This window comes from Nerophis ophidion, linkage group LG13, assembly GCF_033978795.1.
Source record: "Nerophis ophidion isolate RoL-2023_Sa linkage group LG13, RoL_Noph_v1.0, whole genome shotgun sequence".
In the NCBI taxonomy this organism is placed as follows: Eukaryota; Metazoa; Chordata; class Actinopteri; order Syngnathiformes; family Syngnathidae; genus Nerophis; species Nerophis ophidion.
The window spans coordinates 58966946-58986945 of NC_084623.1; positions in this window are offsets into that span (position 1 = coordinate 58966946).

The following is a 20000-nucleotide window of genomic DNA, read 5'->3' on the forward strand; positions in this document are numbered from 1 at the left end:
CGCAAGTCAAAATTTTACAAGAAAAACTGAAGATTTGTGCAATTTTGAGATAAAAGTTAGAATTTTACTCAATAACAGTCGTGATTTTACAAGAAAAGTAAAGCATGTTTGCAATTTTATGAAAAAAAAGTTGTAATTTTACTTGACAGAATTTACAATTTTGTTAGAAATCTAACATTTTGGCAATATTATAATAATGATCGGAATTTTACTTGGCAAAATTATGACAAAAGTCATAATTTTACTGAAAAAAAAGTCACTATTTTACAAGAACAACAAAAAATTGGCACCATTGTGATAAAAGTCAAAATTTTATAAGACAAATGTCACCATTTTGCATTAAAAAGTAATAATTTTACATAGAAAAGTCATATTTTCATGAGAAATTATTGCAACATTACAGAAGCAGAAAGAATATGAGAAATTGTATCCCAATTTTATAAGAAAAAAATCAACACGTGAGAAAAAGGCTGCTTTTAGTTCTTTCATTTTGGATTTTTTTGTAATTCATTTTTAATCTTCATTATTTATTTATTACAGTATGTCTCTATATACATTTTTATTTTTTATTAATTTTGTCAAAAGGGGTCGTATTTCAATTTCTTACACACACATATTATTACACATGTTGGCCGCTGGGGGAACACTTCACATTTTTGTAAACACACTTGTTATTTCATATGTTGACTTTTAAAAGCGACACACAGTCAATGTGAAAAATCCATCCTTTTTGATAGATATCACCACAAATGAGACATTGTCTATTAGATGCAATGTTATTGGGACCATCATTTATGTCATCACTTGTTCACACCTCCTCATATGGAAGATACTTTTCCTTCTTCGTGTCTCAAGAAGGGTAGAAATACAAGAACACGCACACACACACGCACACACACACACGTTTGTACTTCGTACCTTCTGGAGACCCGATAAAAATGCCTCCCTCTTTAGGAGCAGCCTTTCTAGATATATAAAGAAGTGTATTTACAGCATGAATAATATATACATACTATGCAAATATAAAACAGCTTCTTGTGAAAAATTAAAAAAAGAAAAAAATCACAATTTCACAAGAAAAACTTGGAGTGTTTGCAGTGTTATAATAAAAGTTGTCATTTTACTCAACGCAAGTCAAAATTTTACAAGAAAAACTGAAGATTTGTGCAATTCTGAGATAAAATTTAGAATTTTACTCAATAACAGTCGTAATTTTACAAGAAAAGTAAAACATGTTTGCAATTTTATGAAAAAAAAGTCGTAATTTTACTTGACAGAAGTTACAATTTTGTTAGAAATCTAACATTTTGGCAATATTATAATAATGATCGGAATTTTACTTGGCAAAATTATGACAAAAGTCATAATTTTACTGAAAAAAAAGTCACTATTTTACAAGAAAAACCAAAAATTGGCATCGTGGGGATAAAAGTGAAAATTTTATATGACAAATGTCACCATTTTGCATTAAGAAGTAATAATTTTACATAGAAAAGTCATAATTTCACCAGAAATTATTGCAACATTACAGAAGCAGAAAGAATATGAGAAATTGTATCCCAATTTTATAAGAAAAAAATCAACACGTGAGACAAAGGCTGCTTTTAGTTGTGAATTTGAAGTGAATTATATTTATATAGCGCTTTTCTCTAGTGACTCAAAGCGCTTTACATAGTGACACCCAATATCTAAGTTACATTTAAAGCAGTGTGGGTGGCACTGGGAGCAGGTGGGTAAAGTGTCTTGCCCAAGGACACAACGGCATTGACTAGGATGGCGGAAGCGGGAATCGAACCTGCAACCCTCAAGTTGCTGGCACGGCCGCTCTACCAACCGAGCTAAAACCGCCCCATTTATTCCAGTTCACTTATTTTGGATTTGTTTGTAGTTCCTTTTTAATCTTCATTATTTATCTATTACAGTATGTCTCTATATACATTTTTATTTTTTATTAATTTTGTCAAAAGGGGTCGTATTTCAATTTCTTACACACACATATTATTACACATGTTGGCCGCTGGGGGAGCACTTCACATTTTTGTAAACACACTTGTTATTTCATATGTTGACTTTTAAAAGCGACACACAGTCAATGTGAAAAATCCCTCTTTTTTGGGACCGCCCTCATTTTGATAGATATCACCACAAATGAGACATTGTCTATTAGATGCAATGTTATTGGGACCATCATTTATGTCATCACTTGTTCACACCTCCTCATATGGAAGATACTTTTCCTTCTTTGTGTCTCAAGAAGGGTAGAAATAAAAGAACACGCACACACACACGCACACACACACACACACACACACACACACGCACACACACACACACAGGTAACGCAGCAGCTCTAAGAAGTCATGCAAACACGGCAAGGTTTTAGTTGATATTAAAGATGTAAACAAGTGCACACACACACACACACACACACACACACACACACACACACACACACACACACACACACACATAAGGGCTGACCAATCAAAGAGCGGGCTCCAAGCGCACGAATGCCCCCCCCCTGAAGTGTCTGCAGGCTCTGCGTTTAAAAGAGTGGAGCTCTCACAGCACAGATCAATTAGTAGCGCCTTGTGAGGACGCTAAGCAGGCCGATCCTTTCAGATGGGCACGGACATAACAGGCCTGATTTTGCATGACAGCCATCCCCCCTCTGACATTTTGTCCCTTTTAGCCCTGATTGAACTATTAATCAGTCTAATGTGAGCCGTGGCAAGCTGTTTATCAACTCATCTATTCTGCACAGACGCCTGCCCCGGTCGTGACAAGACACACACACACGCACACACACACACACGCACACACACGCACACAACAATTGAGCACAGGGACTAACATTGTGCTGCCACCATTGTTGCATCTAATAGTTCAGTGTTTTTCTACCTATTTGGACCCAAGGCACATTATTTGCATTGAAAAAATTCAGAAATTATTAAAAAAACGAAACTCCATTGACAGTAAAAAGTCGTTGTCACAATTGTTGGATATGACTTTAAAGCGTAAGCAGGCATGCATCACTATAGCTCTTGCCTCAAAATAAGTGTACCGTCACCACCTGTCACATCACACCCTCACTTATTTGTACTTTTTTGCTGTTTTCCTTTGTGTAGTGTAGGTGTGTAACGGTACGTGTATTCGTATCGAACCGTTTCGGTACGGGGGTTTCGGTCCGGTTCGGAGGTGTATCGAACAAGTTTCCACACGGCATAGCTCGGTTGGTAGAGTGGCCGTGCCAGCAACTTGAGGGTTGGAGGTTCAATTCCCGCTTCTGCCATTCTAGTCACTGCCGTTGTGTCCTTGGGCAAGGCACTTTACCCACCTGCTCCCAGTGCCACCCACACTGGTTTAAATGTAACTTAGATATTGGGTTTCACTATGTAAAGCGCTTTGAGTCACTAGAGAAAAGCGCTATTTAAATAAATGATAAATGATAAATGGGTTGTACTTGTATAGCGCTTTTCTACCTTCAAGGTACTCAAAGCGCTTTGACACTACTTCCACATTTACCCATTCACACACACATTCACACACTGATGGAGGGAGCTGCCATGCAAGGCGCCAACCAGCACCCATCAGGAGCAAGGGTGAAGTGTCTTGCTCAGGACACAACGGACGTGACGAGGTTGGTTCTAGGTGGGATTTGAACCAGTGACCCTCGGGTTGCGCACGGCCACTCTCCCACTGCGCCACGCCGTCCCCAAATATAATTCACAATTCCCATATTAAGTAGCGTACCGCACGTTGTGTAAACAATGCACAACGAGACACAACACACGGCATGCTAGCAGCGACCGGGCAACGATAAACTGACCATACATCGTCTTTTCAGCGTATATGTCCTCTTTTGCAGGGCTGTCCGGGTGGAGTTTCTTAAATGCCTCAAATGTCCGGCATTTTAAGTAAGTGTTGCGTGTATTTTCAATGTATGTTCAGAGTTAAGAAAACAAAACAAATTGTGCACGCAGCAGCATTGGTGAGGGAGGGGCAGAGACATAGAGAGCGAGAGAGTTGTGATAAAGGCGCATGCGTTGCCAGGCTCTGCTTTTTATGCCTAGATTTATCAGATTTTACATGCTAGCAGCGACCGGGCTACGATAGACTGACTATACCTCGTCTTTTCAGCGGATATGTCCTCTTTTGCAGGGCTGTCCGGGTGGAGTTTCTTAAATGCCTCAAATGTCCGGCATTTTAAGTAAGTGTTGCATGTATTTTCAATGTACGTTCAGAGTTAAGAAAACAAAACAAATTGTGCACACAGCAGCATTGGTGAGGGAGGGGCAGAGACAGAGAGAGCGAGAGAGTTGTGATAAAGGCGCATGCGTCACCAGGCTCTGCTTTTTATGCATAGATTTATCAGATTTTATTTTTTATTATCTATAGCAGGGGTTCCCACAACAAATGTTTAAAAGGCCCACAGCACATTCTAAAAATACTATTAAAGTAAACAAAAACATAAAAGAAGTGAAATAAAAAAGCTTAAAGGCTAAATGTAATTTAAAAAATGTTGCAATGTTGACTAATAAAACAAAACAGTTTTTTTTCTTTCAAACTGTCATTGCTCAAAACATAATATTGAATCAAAATCAATGTTATTATGAATTATTGACCTATCCAAGGTTCCCATTACTTCACATCAAATATTCCACTAAGAAAAATATATTTGGAGGAAGATTTTGCAAATTTGGGAAATAAATAACCCAAAAGTTAATATTTTGTTGTTTTCTTACTGTACCGAAAAGGAACCGAACCGTGACCTCTAAACCGAGGTACGTACCGAACCGAAATTTTTGTGTACTGTTACACCCTAATATAGTGTTTCACTTCTTTTCTTGCGCTCCTATTTTGGTGGCTTTTTCTTTTTTTTTGGTATTTTCCTGTAGCACAGGGGTGTCAAACTCAAATACAGAGTGGGCCAAAATTTAAAACTGAACGAAGCCGCGGGCCGAGGTTGAACAAATTAATCCTTTAATAGGGACCCAAACAAGTTTTGCATTGAATATTGACCAAGAAAGGCTTATATAACTTTATAGTGACGTGCAAAATCGAGTTTTAAATAATAATAATTTAAAAATATCAATGGCATATCAAATAAAATAAAAATATAAACTGAATGCCTCTTTTCGGCGGCGGGTTTGAGTTGGGTCGGGGTTTGGTGGTAGCTGGGGTGTATATTGTAGCGTCCCGGAAGAGTTAGTGATGCAAGGGTTTCTGGGTATTTGTTCGGTTGTGTTTATGTTGTGTTACGGTGCAGATGTTCTCCCAAAATGTGTTTGTCATTCTTGTTTGCTGTGGGTTCACAGTGTGGCGTATATTTGTAACAGTGTTAAAGTTGTTTATATGGCCACCCTCAGTGTGACCTGTATGGCTGTTGACCAAGTATGCCTTGCATACTTGGTGTGTGTATGAGCCGCATATATTATGTGAGTGGGCCTGTTTGTATGGAGGAAAATCGGACGTGGCGACATGTAGAGAACGCCAAAAGCAGTGCTTTTACGGCCCGCCCCCAATATTATTGTCCGGGTGGAAATCGGGAGAAATTCGGGAAGGGCACTGAACTTTGGGAGTCTCCCGGGAAAATCGGGAGGGCCAAATTTGGCCCGCGGGCCAGAGTTTGACACCCATACTGTAGCAGTTTCATGTCTTCCTTTAAGCGATATTCCCTGCATCTACTTTGTTTTAGCAATCAAGACATCCGTGGTCCTCTCCAAGGTTTCTCATGGTCTCCCATTAGGTTGAGTTTTTCCTTGCCCTGATGTGGGATCTGAACTGAGGATTTTTCATGTTTTCGTTTCTATTTTAAATTTCTATTTTATATTCTAACTTTGTATTTTCCTTTGAATATTTTTAATACTTTGTAGCACTTTGAGATTTTAACTACTGTACTATTATTTTACCTTCTCATTCAATGCGTTTTCTTTATTTTCATGACTATTTACCTTGTAGAACACATCTGGAGTTATGTACTAAACAAAAAAATAACTGAAAACATGTTTTACATTCTAATTTCTTCAAAATAGCCACCCTTTGCTCTGATTACTGCTTTGCACACTCTTGGCATTCTCTCCATGAGCTTCAAGCTTCAACCATTTCAGGTGACCATGAATTGATGAAGGTGGACCCCGACTTAAACAAGTTGAAAAACTTATTCAGGTGTTACCATTTAGTGGTCAATTGTACAAAATATGTACTGTACTGTGCAATCTACTAATAAAAGTTTCAATCAATCAAAAGTGCAGGTTAGCGTGTGACGTCACCAAACAAGCGGAAAGGGAAATGCTAACTGAGCTAGCAAGTTCAAGTTTTCATCACTTTTGTGAAAGTTACCACGTTTTTGGTTGCATTTTTGACGTGTCAAAAAGGATAAAATGTCTCTTACCCATCAGCAAGTGTTTATTGTCCGAGGGTGAAGTTTCTAGAGTTCCCAAACTCGTCGACACCTTTCCAATCACTTCCTGAAGTCCGAGACCGTTGCCATGACAACTGACTCGTGCTGCGCCTGCGCGGTGAGTGAAGGCCCAGCTGCCGACACAGGAAGGACGGAAGTGTCAAAACAAAAGCACGGAGATTGAACAATTAGCGGAGGAAGTCTTTTAAGTCAACGTTTGAACAAAACGTGTCATTCTCAAACAATAAAAAGTGTATAGAAATGGACATGATTACATTTGAGAATGTTTTATTTTCAAAATCATATATAATATAATTTTTTTATTTTTTATTTTATTTTTTTGAACAATATGGGCCCCCTCAAAAAAACGCAGAAGGATCTCAGTCGCAAAAATGTTAAAACGCTTTCTCAAAGCATCCCTAAATTATCTTCGGATCTATTTTCATGTTTATTTTACATCAAAAAGACAAAATATAAAAAAGTGGAATATTTGATGTGAACTAATTGGAGCCTTAATATGTAAACAATATTATTTTTTTTGTGCCGAATTAAAAAAGTAGATTAACACTAGCATGTTGACTTTTTAGTCCCAGTCATATCACTCAATACTTGACACATGCTAACATTAGCATGCTAACTTTTTAATCCAAATTTGCAGCCAAACACAACAGAGTCAATTAACTTGATACTTGACATACGCTAACTGTTAGCATGTGTCAAGTAGCATGCTAACTTTTTAATCCAATTTTGCAGCCCAACACCTGAGAGTCATACGACCTGGTACTTGACACATGCTAACTTTTTACATGCTAAGGTTAGCATTCTAGCATACTAACCTTGCCAGCACATTTTATAGCCAAACACCTCAGAGAGTTATGAGTTGGTACCTGACACACGCTAACATTAGCATGCTAACTTTTTAATCCAATTTTGCAGCCAAACACCTCAGAGTCATTTAACTTGGTACTTGATACACGATAACTGTTAGCATGTGTCAAGTCGCATGCTAACTTTTTCAGCTGATTTTACAGCCGAACTCCTCAGAGTCACCTGACTTGGTACTTGACACATGCTAACTTAGCATGCTAAGGTTAGCGTTCTAGCATACTAACCTTTTCATCTCATTTTACAGCCAAACACCTCAGAGAGTTAGGAGTTGGTACTTGACACACGCTAACATTAGTATGCTAACTTTTTAATCCAATTTTGCAGCCAAACACCTTAGAGTCATTTAACTTGGTACTTGAAACACGCTAACTGTTAGCATGTGTCAAGTCGCATGCTAACTTTTTCAGCCGATTTTACAGCCGAACTCCTCAGAGTCATATGACTTGGCAGTTGACAGATGCTAACTATTAGCATGTTTCAAGTAGCATGCTAACTTTTTCAGCTGATTTTAAAGCCGAACTCCTCAGAGTCATATGACTTGGCAGTTGAGAGATGCTAACTATTAGCATGTGTCAAGTAGCATGCTAACTTTTTCAGCTGATTTTACAGCCGAACTCCTCAGAGAGTTATGAGTTGGTACTTGACACACGCTAACATTATTAGCATGCTAACTTTTTAATCCTCAGAGTCATATGACTTGGCAGTTAACAGATGCTAACTATTAGCATGTTTCAAGTAGCATGTTAACTTTTTCAGCTGATTTTAAAGCCGAACTCCTCAGAGTCATATGACTTGGCAGTTGACAGATGCTAACTATTAGCATGTTTCAAGTAGCATGTTAACTTTTTCAGCTGATTTTAAAGCCGAACTCCTCAGAGTCATATGACTTGGCAGTTGACAGATGCTAACTATTAGCATGTTTCAAGTAGCATGCTAACTTTTTCAGCTGATTTTAAAGCCGAACTCCTCAGAGTCATATGACTTGGCAGTTGAGAGATGCTAACTATTAGCATGTGTCAAGTAGCATGCTAACTTTTTCAGCTGGTTTTACAGCCGAACTCCTCAGAGAGTTATAAGTTGGTACTTGACACACGCTAACATTATTAGCATGCTAACTTTTTAATCCAATTTTGCAGCCAAACATATCAGAGTCATTTAACTTGGTACTTGATACACGATAACTGTTAGCATGTGTTAAGTAGCAATGCAAACTTTTTCCAGACAATTTTACAGCCGAACACCTCAGAGTCATATGACTTGGCACTTGACACATGCTAACTTAGCATGCTAAGGTTAGCGTTCTAGCATACTAACCTTTTCATCTCATTTTACAGCCAAACACCTCAGGGTCACATAACCTGGTACTTGACACATGCTAACTGTTAGCATGCCTAGCTAATCAATCTAGCATTCTTCTTTTTTCCAGCAAATTTTTTGGGGGCTGCAAAATGAGCTGAAAAGGTTATTATGCTAGAACGCTGACCTTAGCATGCTAACAGTTAGCATCTGTCAAGTACCAAGTCATATGACTCTGAGGTGTTCGGCTGTAAAATTGTCTGGAAAAAGTTTGCATGCTACTTGACAAATGCTAACAGTTAGCATGTATCAAGTACCAAGTTAAATGACTCTGAGGTGGTTTTTTTTTAGCTAGTTTTACATGCTTTTAGGCTTCAGAGTCATACAACTTGGTACTTGACATATGCTAACTGATAGCATGCTAACGTTAGCAGTTAGCTTGTGCATTTCTTTCGCTTGTTGGGCAATAAATGACATGGTTTTTTTTAACTATTCCTCCAAATAACATTAGTCTGTTTTACTTGCATGTGCGACTACTTCTACTACGTGTACTACTACATGTAGTACTACTGCGTGTAGTACTGCGTGTAGTACTGCATGTAGTACTACGTGTAGTACTACATGCACGGTCTGGGCCGTAATGTGGAATTCCGGCCAGACATTCCTGCAGGGATTCCGGAGGGCCGATGGTGGCCAAAACTGGGTTAACGTCACCTTTGGTAGCGGCGAAGCGGGAGAGATTTGAAAGCCCTTGGTCAGCGTGTGCAGACTGGCCACGCCCACTGGCGTCTCGCCAACATGGCGTGCTTTGTCCCCCTCCCCCCCGCCGAGGGACAAAGACCACAATCAGACCCTGCCGTGGTGAGGAGGGCGAGGGGAAGACCGGACCTTTCCGTGAACTCTCCTGGTCTTTGTCTCTGCGGGACAATGAAGACTTTTGAAGCAGCAAAAACGTCTGCATCAGGGGTCACCAACCTTTTTGAAACCAAGAGCTACTTCTTGGGTACTAATTCATGCCAAGGGCTACCAGTTTGATACATACTTCAATAAATTGCCAGAAATAGCCAATTTGCTCAATTTACCTGTGATATATATATATATATATATATATGTATATATATATATATATATATATATATATATATATGTATAATGGGTATTTATGTCTGTCATTCCAATTTACCTGTGATATATATATATATATATATGTATATATATATATATATATATATATATATATATATGTATAATGGGTATTTATGTCTGTCATTCCATCGTACATTTTTTTTCCTTTTACGGAAGGTTTTTTGTAGAAAATGATGAAAAAAACACTTAATTGAACGGAGAAAACAGGAAAAAAAATTGAAATAAAATTTTGAAACATAGTGTATCTTCAATTTCGACTCTTTAAAATTCATATACAACCAAAAAAAAAAAAAAGAATAGAAAAACTAGCTAATTCGAGTCTACTTGAAAAAATAAAAATAACCAAAAAATTTATGGAACATCATTACTAATTTTTCTTGATTAAGATTCATTTTAGAATTTTGATGACATGTTTTAAATAAGTTAAAATCCAATCTGCACTTTGTTAGAATATATAACAAATTGGACCAAGCTATATTTCTAACAAAGACTAATCATTATTTCTTCTAGATTTTCCAGAGCAAAAATTTTAAAAGAAATTCAAAAGACTTTGAAATAAGATTTAAATTTGATTCTACAGATTTTTTAGATTTGCCAGAATAATTATTTTGAATTTTAATCATAATAAGTTTGAAGAAATATTTCACAAATATTCTTCGTCGAAAAAAACAGAAGCTAAAATGAAGAAATAAATTAAAAACTTGGATTTTTATATTAAAAAAAAAAAAAGCTTAAAATGTTTTTGGTTTATTTTTAATTAGTTGTTTTTTTTAATTGAGTTTTGACAATTATGATCCAATTTAGAATCAGTATGAATAAGAATCATGATTCTGTATGCGTGTAAATTTTTTTATTTATTTTTTATGTATTTATTTTTTAATTGATTTACGGGAATTATGTGTCTATTTTATTGATTTGGGAGAATGCTAATATGTTGTTTTATTAGCGGCAGTGTGGTTTGAGAGGAGGACAAGGAGTGTGTGTTGAGTTGTGAGCGACAACAAATGGAAGTCATTTGGGAAGGTGCGGCCATGTTTTAGGGCGCTGAGCCTGCAGGGACTTTGCCATCTAGTCAGTCTCTTTCCGGCACGCTATGCTGTGTGGGCAACTGTATAATGATGCATGCTTGCGTGCGTGTCTGTGTGTCTGTGTGTGTGTGTGTGTGTGTGTCTGTGTGTGTGTGTCTGTGTGTGTGTCTGTGGGGGGGGGGGTGACAGGGAAAAGTGTGTGCATGCATGGATTTATGATGTGAAGGGGGGGTGAGCATGACCCACTATTCTTGTTTTTGGCATGAAATGACTAATATTGTCACGCTTGCCTTCTTTGGGCTGGGCTGAGTGGACCAATCCCGCACGTCCACTCTCCTGCAAAACAAACAAACAAACATCAGTTGGTGTTTGTGGAACCTTTATTTGGCGCTCTACTTCCAAAAGTGTGTGTTCTTCCTGTCCCATTGTGCTATTGTGTGGCCTCCTGGCTCACGTCTTCCTTCTCTGTGGACCAACACGCCTCACACAGCGCCAACACAACAAAGTAACGAAAACAACATTTATTATTGTGATTCTTTTTTGGAGTTTTGAAAATGACGAATCGATTTAAAATCAAGATCAATAGGGATCGCGATTCTGTTTGCATGGAAATGGTCTAAAGAGTGTTTCTTTAAAAACTGATTTTTATTTTAAAAAAAGTTTTTTTTTTCATGATAATATATATATATACATACATATATATATATATATATATATATATATACATATATATATATATATATATATACATATATATATATATATATATATATATATATATATATATATATATATATATATATATATACATATATATATATATATACACATATATATATTCATTTATTTTTATTTTGTATTTTTTTTTAGTTTTGAAAATGACGAATTTGAATAAGCGGTATTAAATGGATGGATGGATGGATTTAAAATCAAGATCACGGCCTAGTGGTTTGCGACCACTGGTCGAAAGAGTGTTTCTTTAAAAACTGATTTTTATTTTAAAAAAATTATTTTTTTTAATGATAATATATATATATACATACATATATATATATATATATATATATATATATATATATACGTATATATATATATATATATATATATATATATATATATATACATATATATATATATATATACACATATATATATTCATTTATTTTTATTTTGTATTTTTTTTGAGTTTTGAAAATGACGAATTTGAATAAGCGGTAGAAAATGGATGGATGGATGAATTTAAAATCAAGATCACGGCCTAGTGGTTTGCGACAAAAAATATTTTTATTTAAAAAAAAAAAAGAATCATTTTTAAATGATAAGAATTGCGATTTAGGAAATGGCCTAAAAACGGCTTTTAAAAATTCCATCCATCCATTTTCTACCGCTTATTCCCTTTTGGGGTCGCAAGGGGCGCTGGCGCCTATCTCAGCTACAATCGGGCGGAAGGCGGGGTACACCCTGGACAAGTCGCCACCTCATCGCAGGGCCAACACAGATAGAAATTGATTTTTATAAAAAAAAAAAACTTAAAATGAATAAATATATAGATCTTTTTTTTTTTAATTGAGTTTTGAAAATTATGAACCAATTTAGAATCAGGTTGAATAAGAATCATGATTCTGATTGCATGTCGATGGCCTTAAAACATGTTTCTAAAAATTATTAAATTTATGAAAATGATGAATCGGTTTAGAATGGTGATTAATAAGTATTGTGATTCCAGTTGCATGGAGATGGCTTAAAACCTATTTTTTTTTAAAAATCCTCTCCAAAAAATCAAACATTTTTTTTTTTTTTTTAGTATTATTTTTTTTAATTGAGTTTGGAAAATTATGAATCAATTTAGAATCAAGAAAAATAAGAATTGCACTTCTGGTTGCAAGTAATTGGACTAAAAATTTCATTTTTTTGAATTGTTCTTCGAAAAAAATAAATAGAAAATGTAGCAATTTATGAACATTATTAATTGATTCAGAATTAGGATAAATAAAAATCATGATTCTGGTTGCATGTAAATGGTCTGAACACATATTTTTTAAAAACTGATCCTTCCAGAAAAACAAATTAAAACACATTTTTGAAATTATTTTTTGAAATTTACGAATCAATTTAGAATGGTGATAAATGAGAATTATAATTCAGGTTGCATGTGTCACGTGGGGGTCGCATTTTAATGCGGGATCGTTCCTCCAACAACAACTAAAAGGTAAGAATGATTTAATAACAAAACATTTGTACAAAAACAGACGAAAAGAAACGCGTGGCGAAAGTACAGAAGCTAATGCTAACACTAGCACAGGATCAGGTAAGAAGAAATCTAGAATTACCAAGGAAACAGTTTTATACCGCAAACAAGGGACCAAGACCGACTGACGGGACAAGGCAGGCTTAAATAAGGAAGTAATTAACAAAAACAGGTGTGCGTCTGGAGCCCGCAGCAGGTGAAATTAATATGTTACCATGGTGACCAAACTAACTCACAAAAAGGTACACAAACAACAAAGAGAGTCCAAACTAACAGAAAATAACTCAACTAAACATGATCCAGACTACGGATCATGACAGCATGGAAATGGCCTAAAATCTTATTTAAAAAAATCCTATTAAAAACAAAAAAAAAACCCCATCGTCTCTTATGAATATTATCATTTTTTTCAATTGAAATTGATTTTTGAAAATTGCGAATCAATTTAGAATCGTGATAAATGAGAATTACAATTACAGTACACGGAGATGGCTTAAAATTGAATTTAAAAAAAATATTCTTATTAAAAACAAAAAAAACTGTGTTTATGATTAATATTCTAGTTTTTTCAATTGAGTTTTGATAATTATGAATGGATTTATATATATATATATATATATATATATATATATATATATATATATATATATATATATATATATATATATATATATATATATATATATATATAATATGACATATATGCATGTATGTATAAGTGGATGTGGACTGATTGATTTGTGCACCTTCAGTAGTGAGAGCAGCACCGAACAGAAACACTGTAAAAAAATTTAAAATTGGTGGGGAAAAAAAAGATGATGACTGTCATTGACAAGAAATGTTGCAAAATCATGTTGTTGTGGAAATATAATCATGTTGTGGGAAAGGTCTGCGCCCGTCTGTGAAGGACAGATGATGTCTGCTCCATCAAACCTCTTCTGGAAGGCAGTCTTCTTACCGTGAAGGCAGGCTGTTGGCTGGTGATGCAGGAACAGGAACAGAAACAGGAACAGAAACAGAAACAGAAACAGGGCCAGGAACAGGAACAGGGTCAAGAACAGGAACAGGAACAGAAACAGGAACAGGAACAGGGTCAAGAACAGGAACAGGAACAGGAAGGAACAGGAACAGGAACAGAAACAGGAACAGGAACAGGGTCAAGAACAGGAACAGGAACAGGAACAGGGCCAGGAACAGGAACAGAAACAAGAACAGGAACAGGAACAGGAACAGGAAGGAACAGGAACAGGGCCAGGAACAGGAACAGGAACAGGAACAGAAACAGAAACAGAAACAGGGCCAGGAACAGGAACAGGGTCAAGAACAGGAACAGGAACAGAAACAGGAACAGGAACAGGGTCAAGAACAGGAACAGGAACAGGAAGGAACAGGAACAGGGCCAGGAACAGGGCCAGGAACAGGAACAGGAACAGAAACAAGAACAGGAACAGGAACAGGAACAGGAAGGAACAGGAACAGGGCCAGGAACAGGAACAGGAAGGAACAGGAACAGGGCCAGGAACAGGGCCAGGAACAGGAACAGGAACAGAAACAAGAACAGGAACAGGAACAGGAACAGGAAGGAACAGGAACAGGGCCAGGAACAGGAACAGGAACAGGGACAGGAACAGAAACAAGAACAGGAACAGGAACAGGAACAGGAACAGGAACAGGAACAGAAACAGGAACAGGAACAGGGTCAAGAACAGGAACAGGAACAGGAAGGAACAGGAACAGGGCCAGGAACAGGGCCAGGAACAGGAACAGGAACAGGAACAGAAACAAGAACAGGAACAGGAACAGGAACAGAAACAGAAACAGAAACAGGGCCAGGAACAGGAACAGGAACAGGGTCAAGAACAGGAACAGGAACAGAAACAGGAACAGGAAGGAACAGGAACAGGGCCAGGAACAGAAACAGGAACAGGAACAGGGTCAAGAACAGGAACAGGAACAGGAAGGAACAGGAACAGGGCCAGGAACAGGAACAGGAACAGAAACAGAAACAGAAACAGGGCCAGGAACAGGAACAGGAACAGGGTCAAGAACAGGAACAGGAACAGAAACAGGAACAGGAAGGAACAGGAACAGGGCCAGGAACAGAAACAGGAACAGGAACAGGAACAGGAAGGAACAGGAACAGGGCCAGGAACAGGGCCAGGAACAGGAACAGGAACAGAAACAAGAACAGGAACAGGAACAGGAACAGGAAGGAACAGGAACAGGGCCAGGAACAGGAACAGGAAGGAACAGGAACAGGGCCAGGAACAGGGCCAGGAACAGGAACAGGAACAGAAACAAGAACAGGAACAGGAACAGGAACAGGAACAGGAAGGAACAGGAACAGGGCCAGGAACAGGAACAGGAACAGGGACAGGAACAGAAACAAGAACAGGAACAGGAACAGGAACAGGAACAGGAACAGGAACAGGGTCAAGAACAGGAACAGGAACAGGAAGGAACAGGAACAGGGCCAGGAACAGGGACAGGAACAGAAACAAGAACAGGAACAGGAACAAGAACAGGAACATGAGGGTTGTCAACAACACCGACGAGAGACGTTCTTCCAAGCACGGGAATAAGTAGAGTATGTTCATGGAATTAAAGAAAGAAATCATCAAAAAGGTAGTAGTGTGATAACTTGGTAGAACAGAAGTGCTGCCAGTCTGCACCTTTCTGTAGACCAGGGGTCAACAACCTTCTGGAAACCAAGAACTACTTCTTGGCTACTGATTCATGCCAAGGGCTACCAGTTTGATACACACTTAAATAAAAATGCCAGAAATAGCCAATTTGCTCAATTTACCTTTAACTCTATTTATTATTAATAATTAATGATATTTATCTTTGTGGAAACATTGATCATCTTAATGAGTTCTCACAATAAATATATAATTTTTGATGACATGTTTTAAATAAGTTAAAATCCCTTCTGCACTTTGTTAGAATAAATAACAAATTGGACCAAGCTATATTTCTAACAAAGACAAATAATTATTTCTTCTAGATTTTCCAGAACAAATATTTAAAAAGAAATTCAAAATTCTTTGAAATAAGATTTAAATTTGATTCTACAGATTTTCTAGATTTAAAAGAATAATAATTTTTAATTTTAATCATAAGTTTGAAGAAATATTTCACAAATATTCTTTGCCGAAAAAATGAAGAATTCAATGAAAATGTAAGTATTATTCTTTACAATAAAAAAATACATTTACTTGAACATTGAATTAAATTGTCAGGAAAGAAGAGGAAGGAATTTAAAAGGTAAACATTTTAAAAATCATTTTTAAGGTTGTATTTTTTTCTAAAATTGTCTTTCTGGAAATTATAAGAAGCAAAGTAAAAAAATGAATGAATTTATTTAAACAAGTGAAGACCAAGTCTTTAAAATATTTTCTTGGATTTTCAAATTCTATTTGATTTTTGTCTCTCTTAGAATTAAAAATGTCCAGCAAAGCGAGACCAGCTTGCTAGTAAATAAATACAATTTAAAAAAATAGAGGCAGCTCACTGGTAAGTGCTGCTATTTGAGCTATTTTTAGAACAGGCCACTTATCTGGTCCCTATGGGCGACCTGGGGCCCGCGGGCACCGCCTTGGTGACCCCTGCTGTAGTGGAACCAGTCCAGAAGGAGTTAGCATCCAAACATTTATCCATGAAAATATAGAGAAGCTGCAGATGGAGAAGCAGCTGGAAGTAGACACCGTAGAAGAAGGTAAATACTAAGGGTGCATTTATCCATGAAAATATAGAGAAGCTGCAAATGGAGAAGCAGAAGAATAAGAAGAAGAAGAAGAAGAAGAAGAAGAAGAAGAAGAAGAAGAAGAAGAAGTGAGGTGTGTAAATAAGTGACTTACTTCCTGATCTGCTGATCTCGTTACTGCAATCCTGCTCTTTGCTCTTTTATTATTGGCTCAACTTTTGTACACAGGTGCTGTCACTTCAAGGCAAGGTGAGCGCGTCATGTGACCATGTGACCATGTGACCGTGTGACCATGTGACCATGTGACCATGTGACCATGTGACCATGTGACCATGTGACCATGTGACCATGTGACCATGTGACCATGTGACCACGTGGTCATGTGACCATGTGACCATGTGGTCATGTGACCATGTGACCATGTGGTCATGTGACCATGTGACCACGTGGTCATGTGACGTCATGTTGTCTTCACTTTGGTGGTCTCCTTCTCACGTCTGGATGGACTCCTCATTTTCTGATGTCTCCACAACCTGCAGAAAGTCTGGTCCCCACAAGTACTGAACAACACTTTGGTCACCACACACACATGACCTGTGTGTTTGTGTGTGTGTGTGTCTGTGACTGTGTGTGTGTGTGTGTGTCTGTTTCTGTGTGTGTTTGTGTGTGTGTGTGTGTGTATACGTGTGTGTGCGTGCGTGTGTGTGTGTATGTGTGTGTGTGTGTGTGTGTGTGTGTCTGTTTCTGTGTGTGTGTTTGTGTGTGTGTCTGTTTCTGCGTGTGTGTGTATATGCGTGTGTGTGTGTGTCTGTATGTGCGTGTGTGTGTGTGTCTGTTTCTGCGTGTGTGTGTGTATATGCGTGTGTGTGTGTGTGTCTGTGTGTGTGTCTGTTTCTGTGTGTGTTTGTGTGTGTGTGTGTGTGTGTATATGCGTGTGTGTGTGTGTGTGTGTATATGTGTGTGTGTGTGTGTGTGTCTGTGTGTGTGTCTGTTTCTGTGTGTGTTTGTGTGTGTGTGTGTGTGTATATGCGTGTGTGTGTGTGTATATATGTGTGTGCGTGCGTGTGTGTGTCTGTATGTGTGTGTGTGTGTGTGTGTGTGTGTCTGTTTCTGTGTGTGTGTTTGTGTGTGTGTCTGTTTCTGCGTGTGTGTATATGCGTGTGTGTGTGTGTCTGTATGTGTGTGTGTGTGTGTGTCTGTTTCTGTGTGTGTGTTTGTGTGTGTGTCTGTTTCTGCGTGTGTGTATATGCGTGTGTGTGTGTGTCTGTATGTGTGTGTGTGTCTGTTTGTGCGTGTGTTTGTGTATATGCGTGTGTGTGTGTGTGTCTGTGTGTGTGTCTGTTTCTGTGTGTGTTTGTGTGTGTGTGTGTTTATGTGTGTGTGTGTGTGTGTCTGTTTCTGTGTGTGTTTGTGTGTGTGTGTATATGCGTTGTGTGTTTGTGTGTAAATGTGTGTGTGCATGCGTGTGTGTGTCTGTATGTGTGTGTATGTGTGTGTGTGTGTCTGTTTCTGTGTGTGTGTTTGTGTGTGTGTCTGTTTCTGCGTGTGTGTGTATATGCGTGTGTGTGTGTGTCTGTATGTGCGTGTGTGTGTGTGTCTGTTTCTGCGTGTGTGTGTGTATATGCGTGTGTGTGTGTGTGTGTGTGTCTGTATGTGCGTGTGTGTGTGTGTGTCTGTGTGTGTGTGTGTTTATGTGTGTGTGTGTGTGTCTGTTTCTGTGTTTGTGTTTGTGTATGTGTGTCTATTTCTGCGTGTGTGTGTGTATATGCGTGTGTGTATATGTGTGTGTGCGTGCGTAGTGTGTGTCTGTATGTGTGTGTGTGTGTCTGTTTCTGTGTGTGTGTTTGTGTGTGTGTCTGTTTCTGCGTGTGTGTGTGTGTGTGTGTCTGTGTGTGCGTGTGTGTGTGTGTGTGCGTGTCTGTTTCTGCGTGTGTGTGTGTATATGCGTGTGTGTGTGTGGTGTCTGTATGTGTGTGTCTGTATGTGTGTGTGTGTGTATGTGTGTGTGTGTGTCTGTTTCTGTGTGTGTGTTTGTGTGTGTGTGTGTCTGTTTCTGTGTGTCTGTGTGTGTGTGTGTGTGTGTGTGTGTGTGTGTGTGTGTCTGTATGTGTGTGTGTGTGTATGTGTGTGTGTGTGTGTCTGTTTCTGTGTGTGTGTTTGTGTGTGTGTGTGTGTGTGTGTGTGTCTGTTTCTGCGTGTGTGTGTGTGTGTGTGTGTGTGTGTGTGTGTGTGTGTGTGTGTGTGTGTGTGTGTGTGTGTGTGTGTGTGTGTGTGTGTGTGTGTGTGTGTGTGTGTGTGTGTGTGTGTGTGTGTACTACGTCACTGCAGACTACCTGACTGACTTCTGGAAGCCACGCTTAAAGTGTTTGACTTCACAAGCTAATTGTTTTACAAACTTAAATTCATATATATATATATATATATATATATATGTATATATATATATATATATTTTAATCAATTGTTTTTTTTTAATAAAAATAAACGAATAGATTTTAAAAAAGGAAGCTTCCCCTGATTATAATCCCTTTAGCTATATTTTATTTATTTATATATTTTTTTAATTAAGTGTTATTTTATTGAATATACATTTTAAAAATAACTAAATACAAATAAAATTTAAAAAAAAGAATAAATAAAAATGTAACTGTCAGGTTCAAACACCGATGACATCTGTTAGACAAGACAAGAAGCAAGGAATCAGACAGAGACAGGCAGGATTCAATTGAGCTCATGAGGAGAGTGTGTGGACCTGCACCTGGTACAGTGTCGCCCCACACTCTGAGCAGGGCGCTCCACGCCTCCTCATTTATGCCAAATAATCATTTCCTGATTTCATGGCTGCAGCTGTTTCTAAGGGGAGGGGGTCATAAACAGCTGCCACACTCGGTCATAAACGGTTTAAAGAAAAGGTGCCTGGAGCGGTGTCAGGTCTACTCCCTGTGGCTGTTCAATAGATCAAAGAAACCCACTCCTCCACGTCGCATCCCACCGCACACACTGGAGGTTTACAAGTGGGAGGTCTTTGCTTGATAAAAACACAGACAGATTTTGTCCGAACTTATGGGAAGACAAGTTGTGTGATAACTTATTTACAATCCTTCCTGTGATGATAATCCCTCAGCTGTCAAGGCAGGAAGGAAATGTCAACACAAGCGTGGAAAAGACTCAAACAATGTCAACAAAATAGTAAAATCCCATTGAACACTTCACAATAAGCCCTTAAAATGTAGGAATATGTAAGAAATGCTTCATAAAGTGTAAGAAAATAGTGCAAAGTGTGAA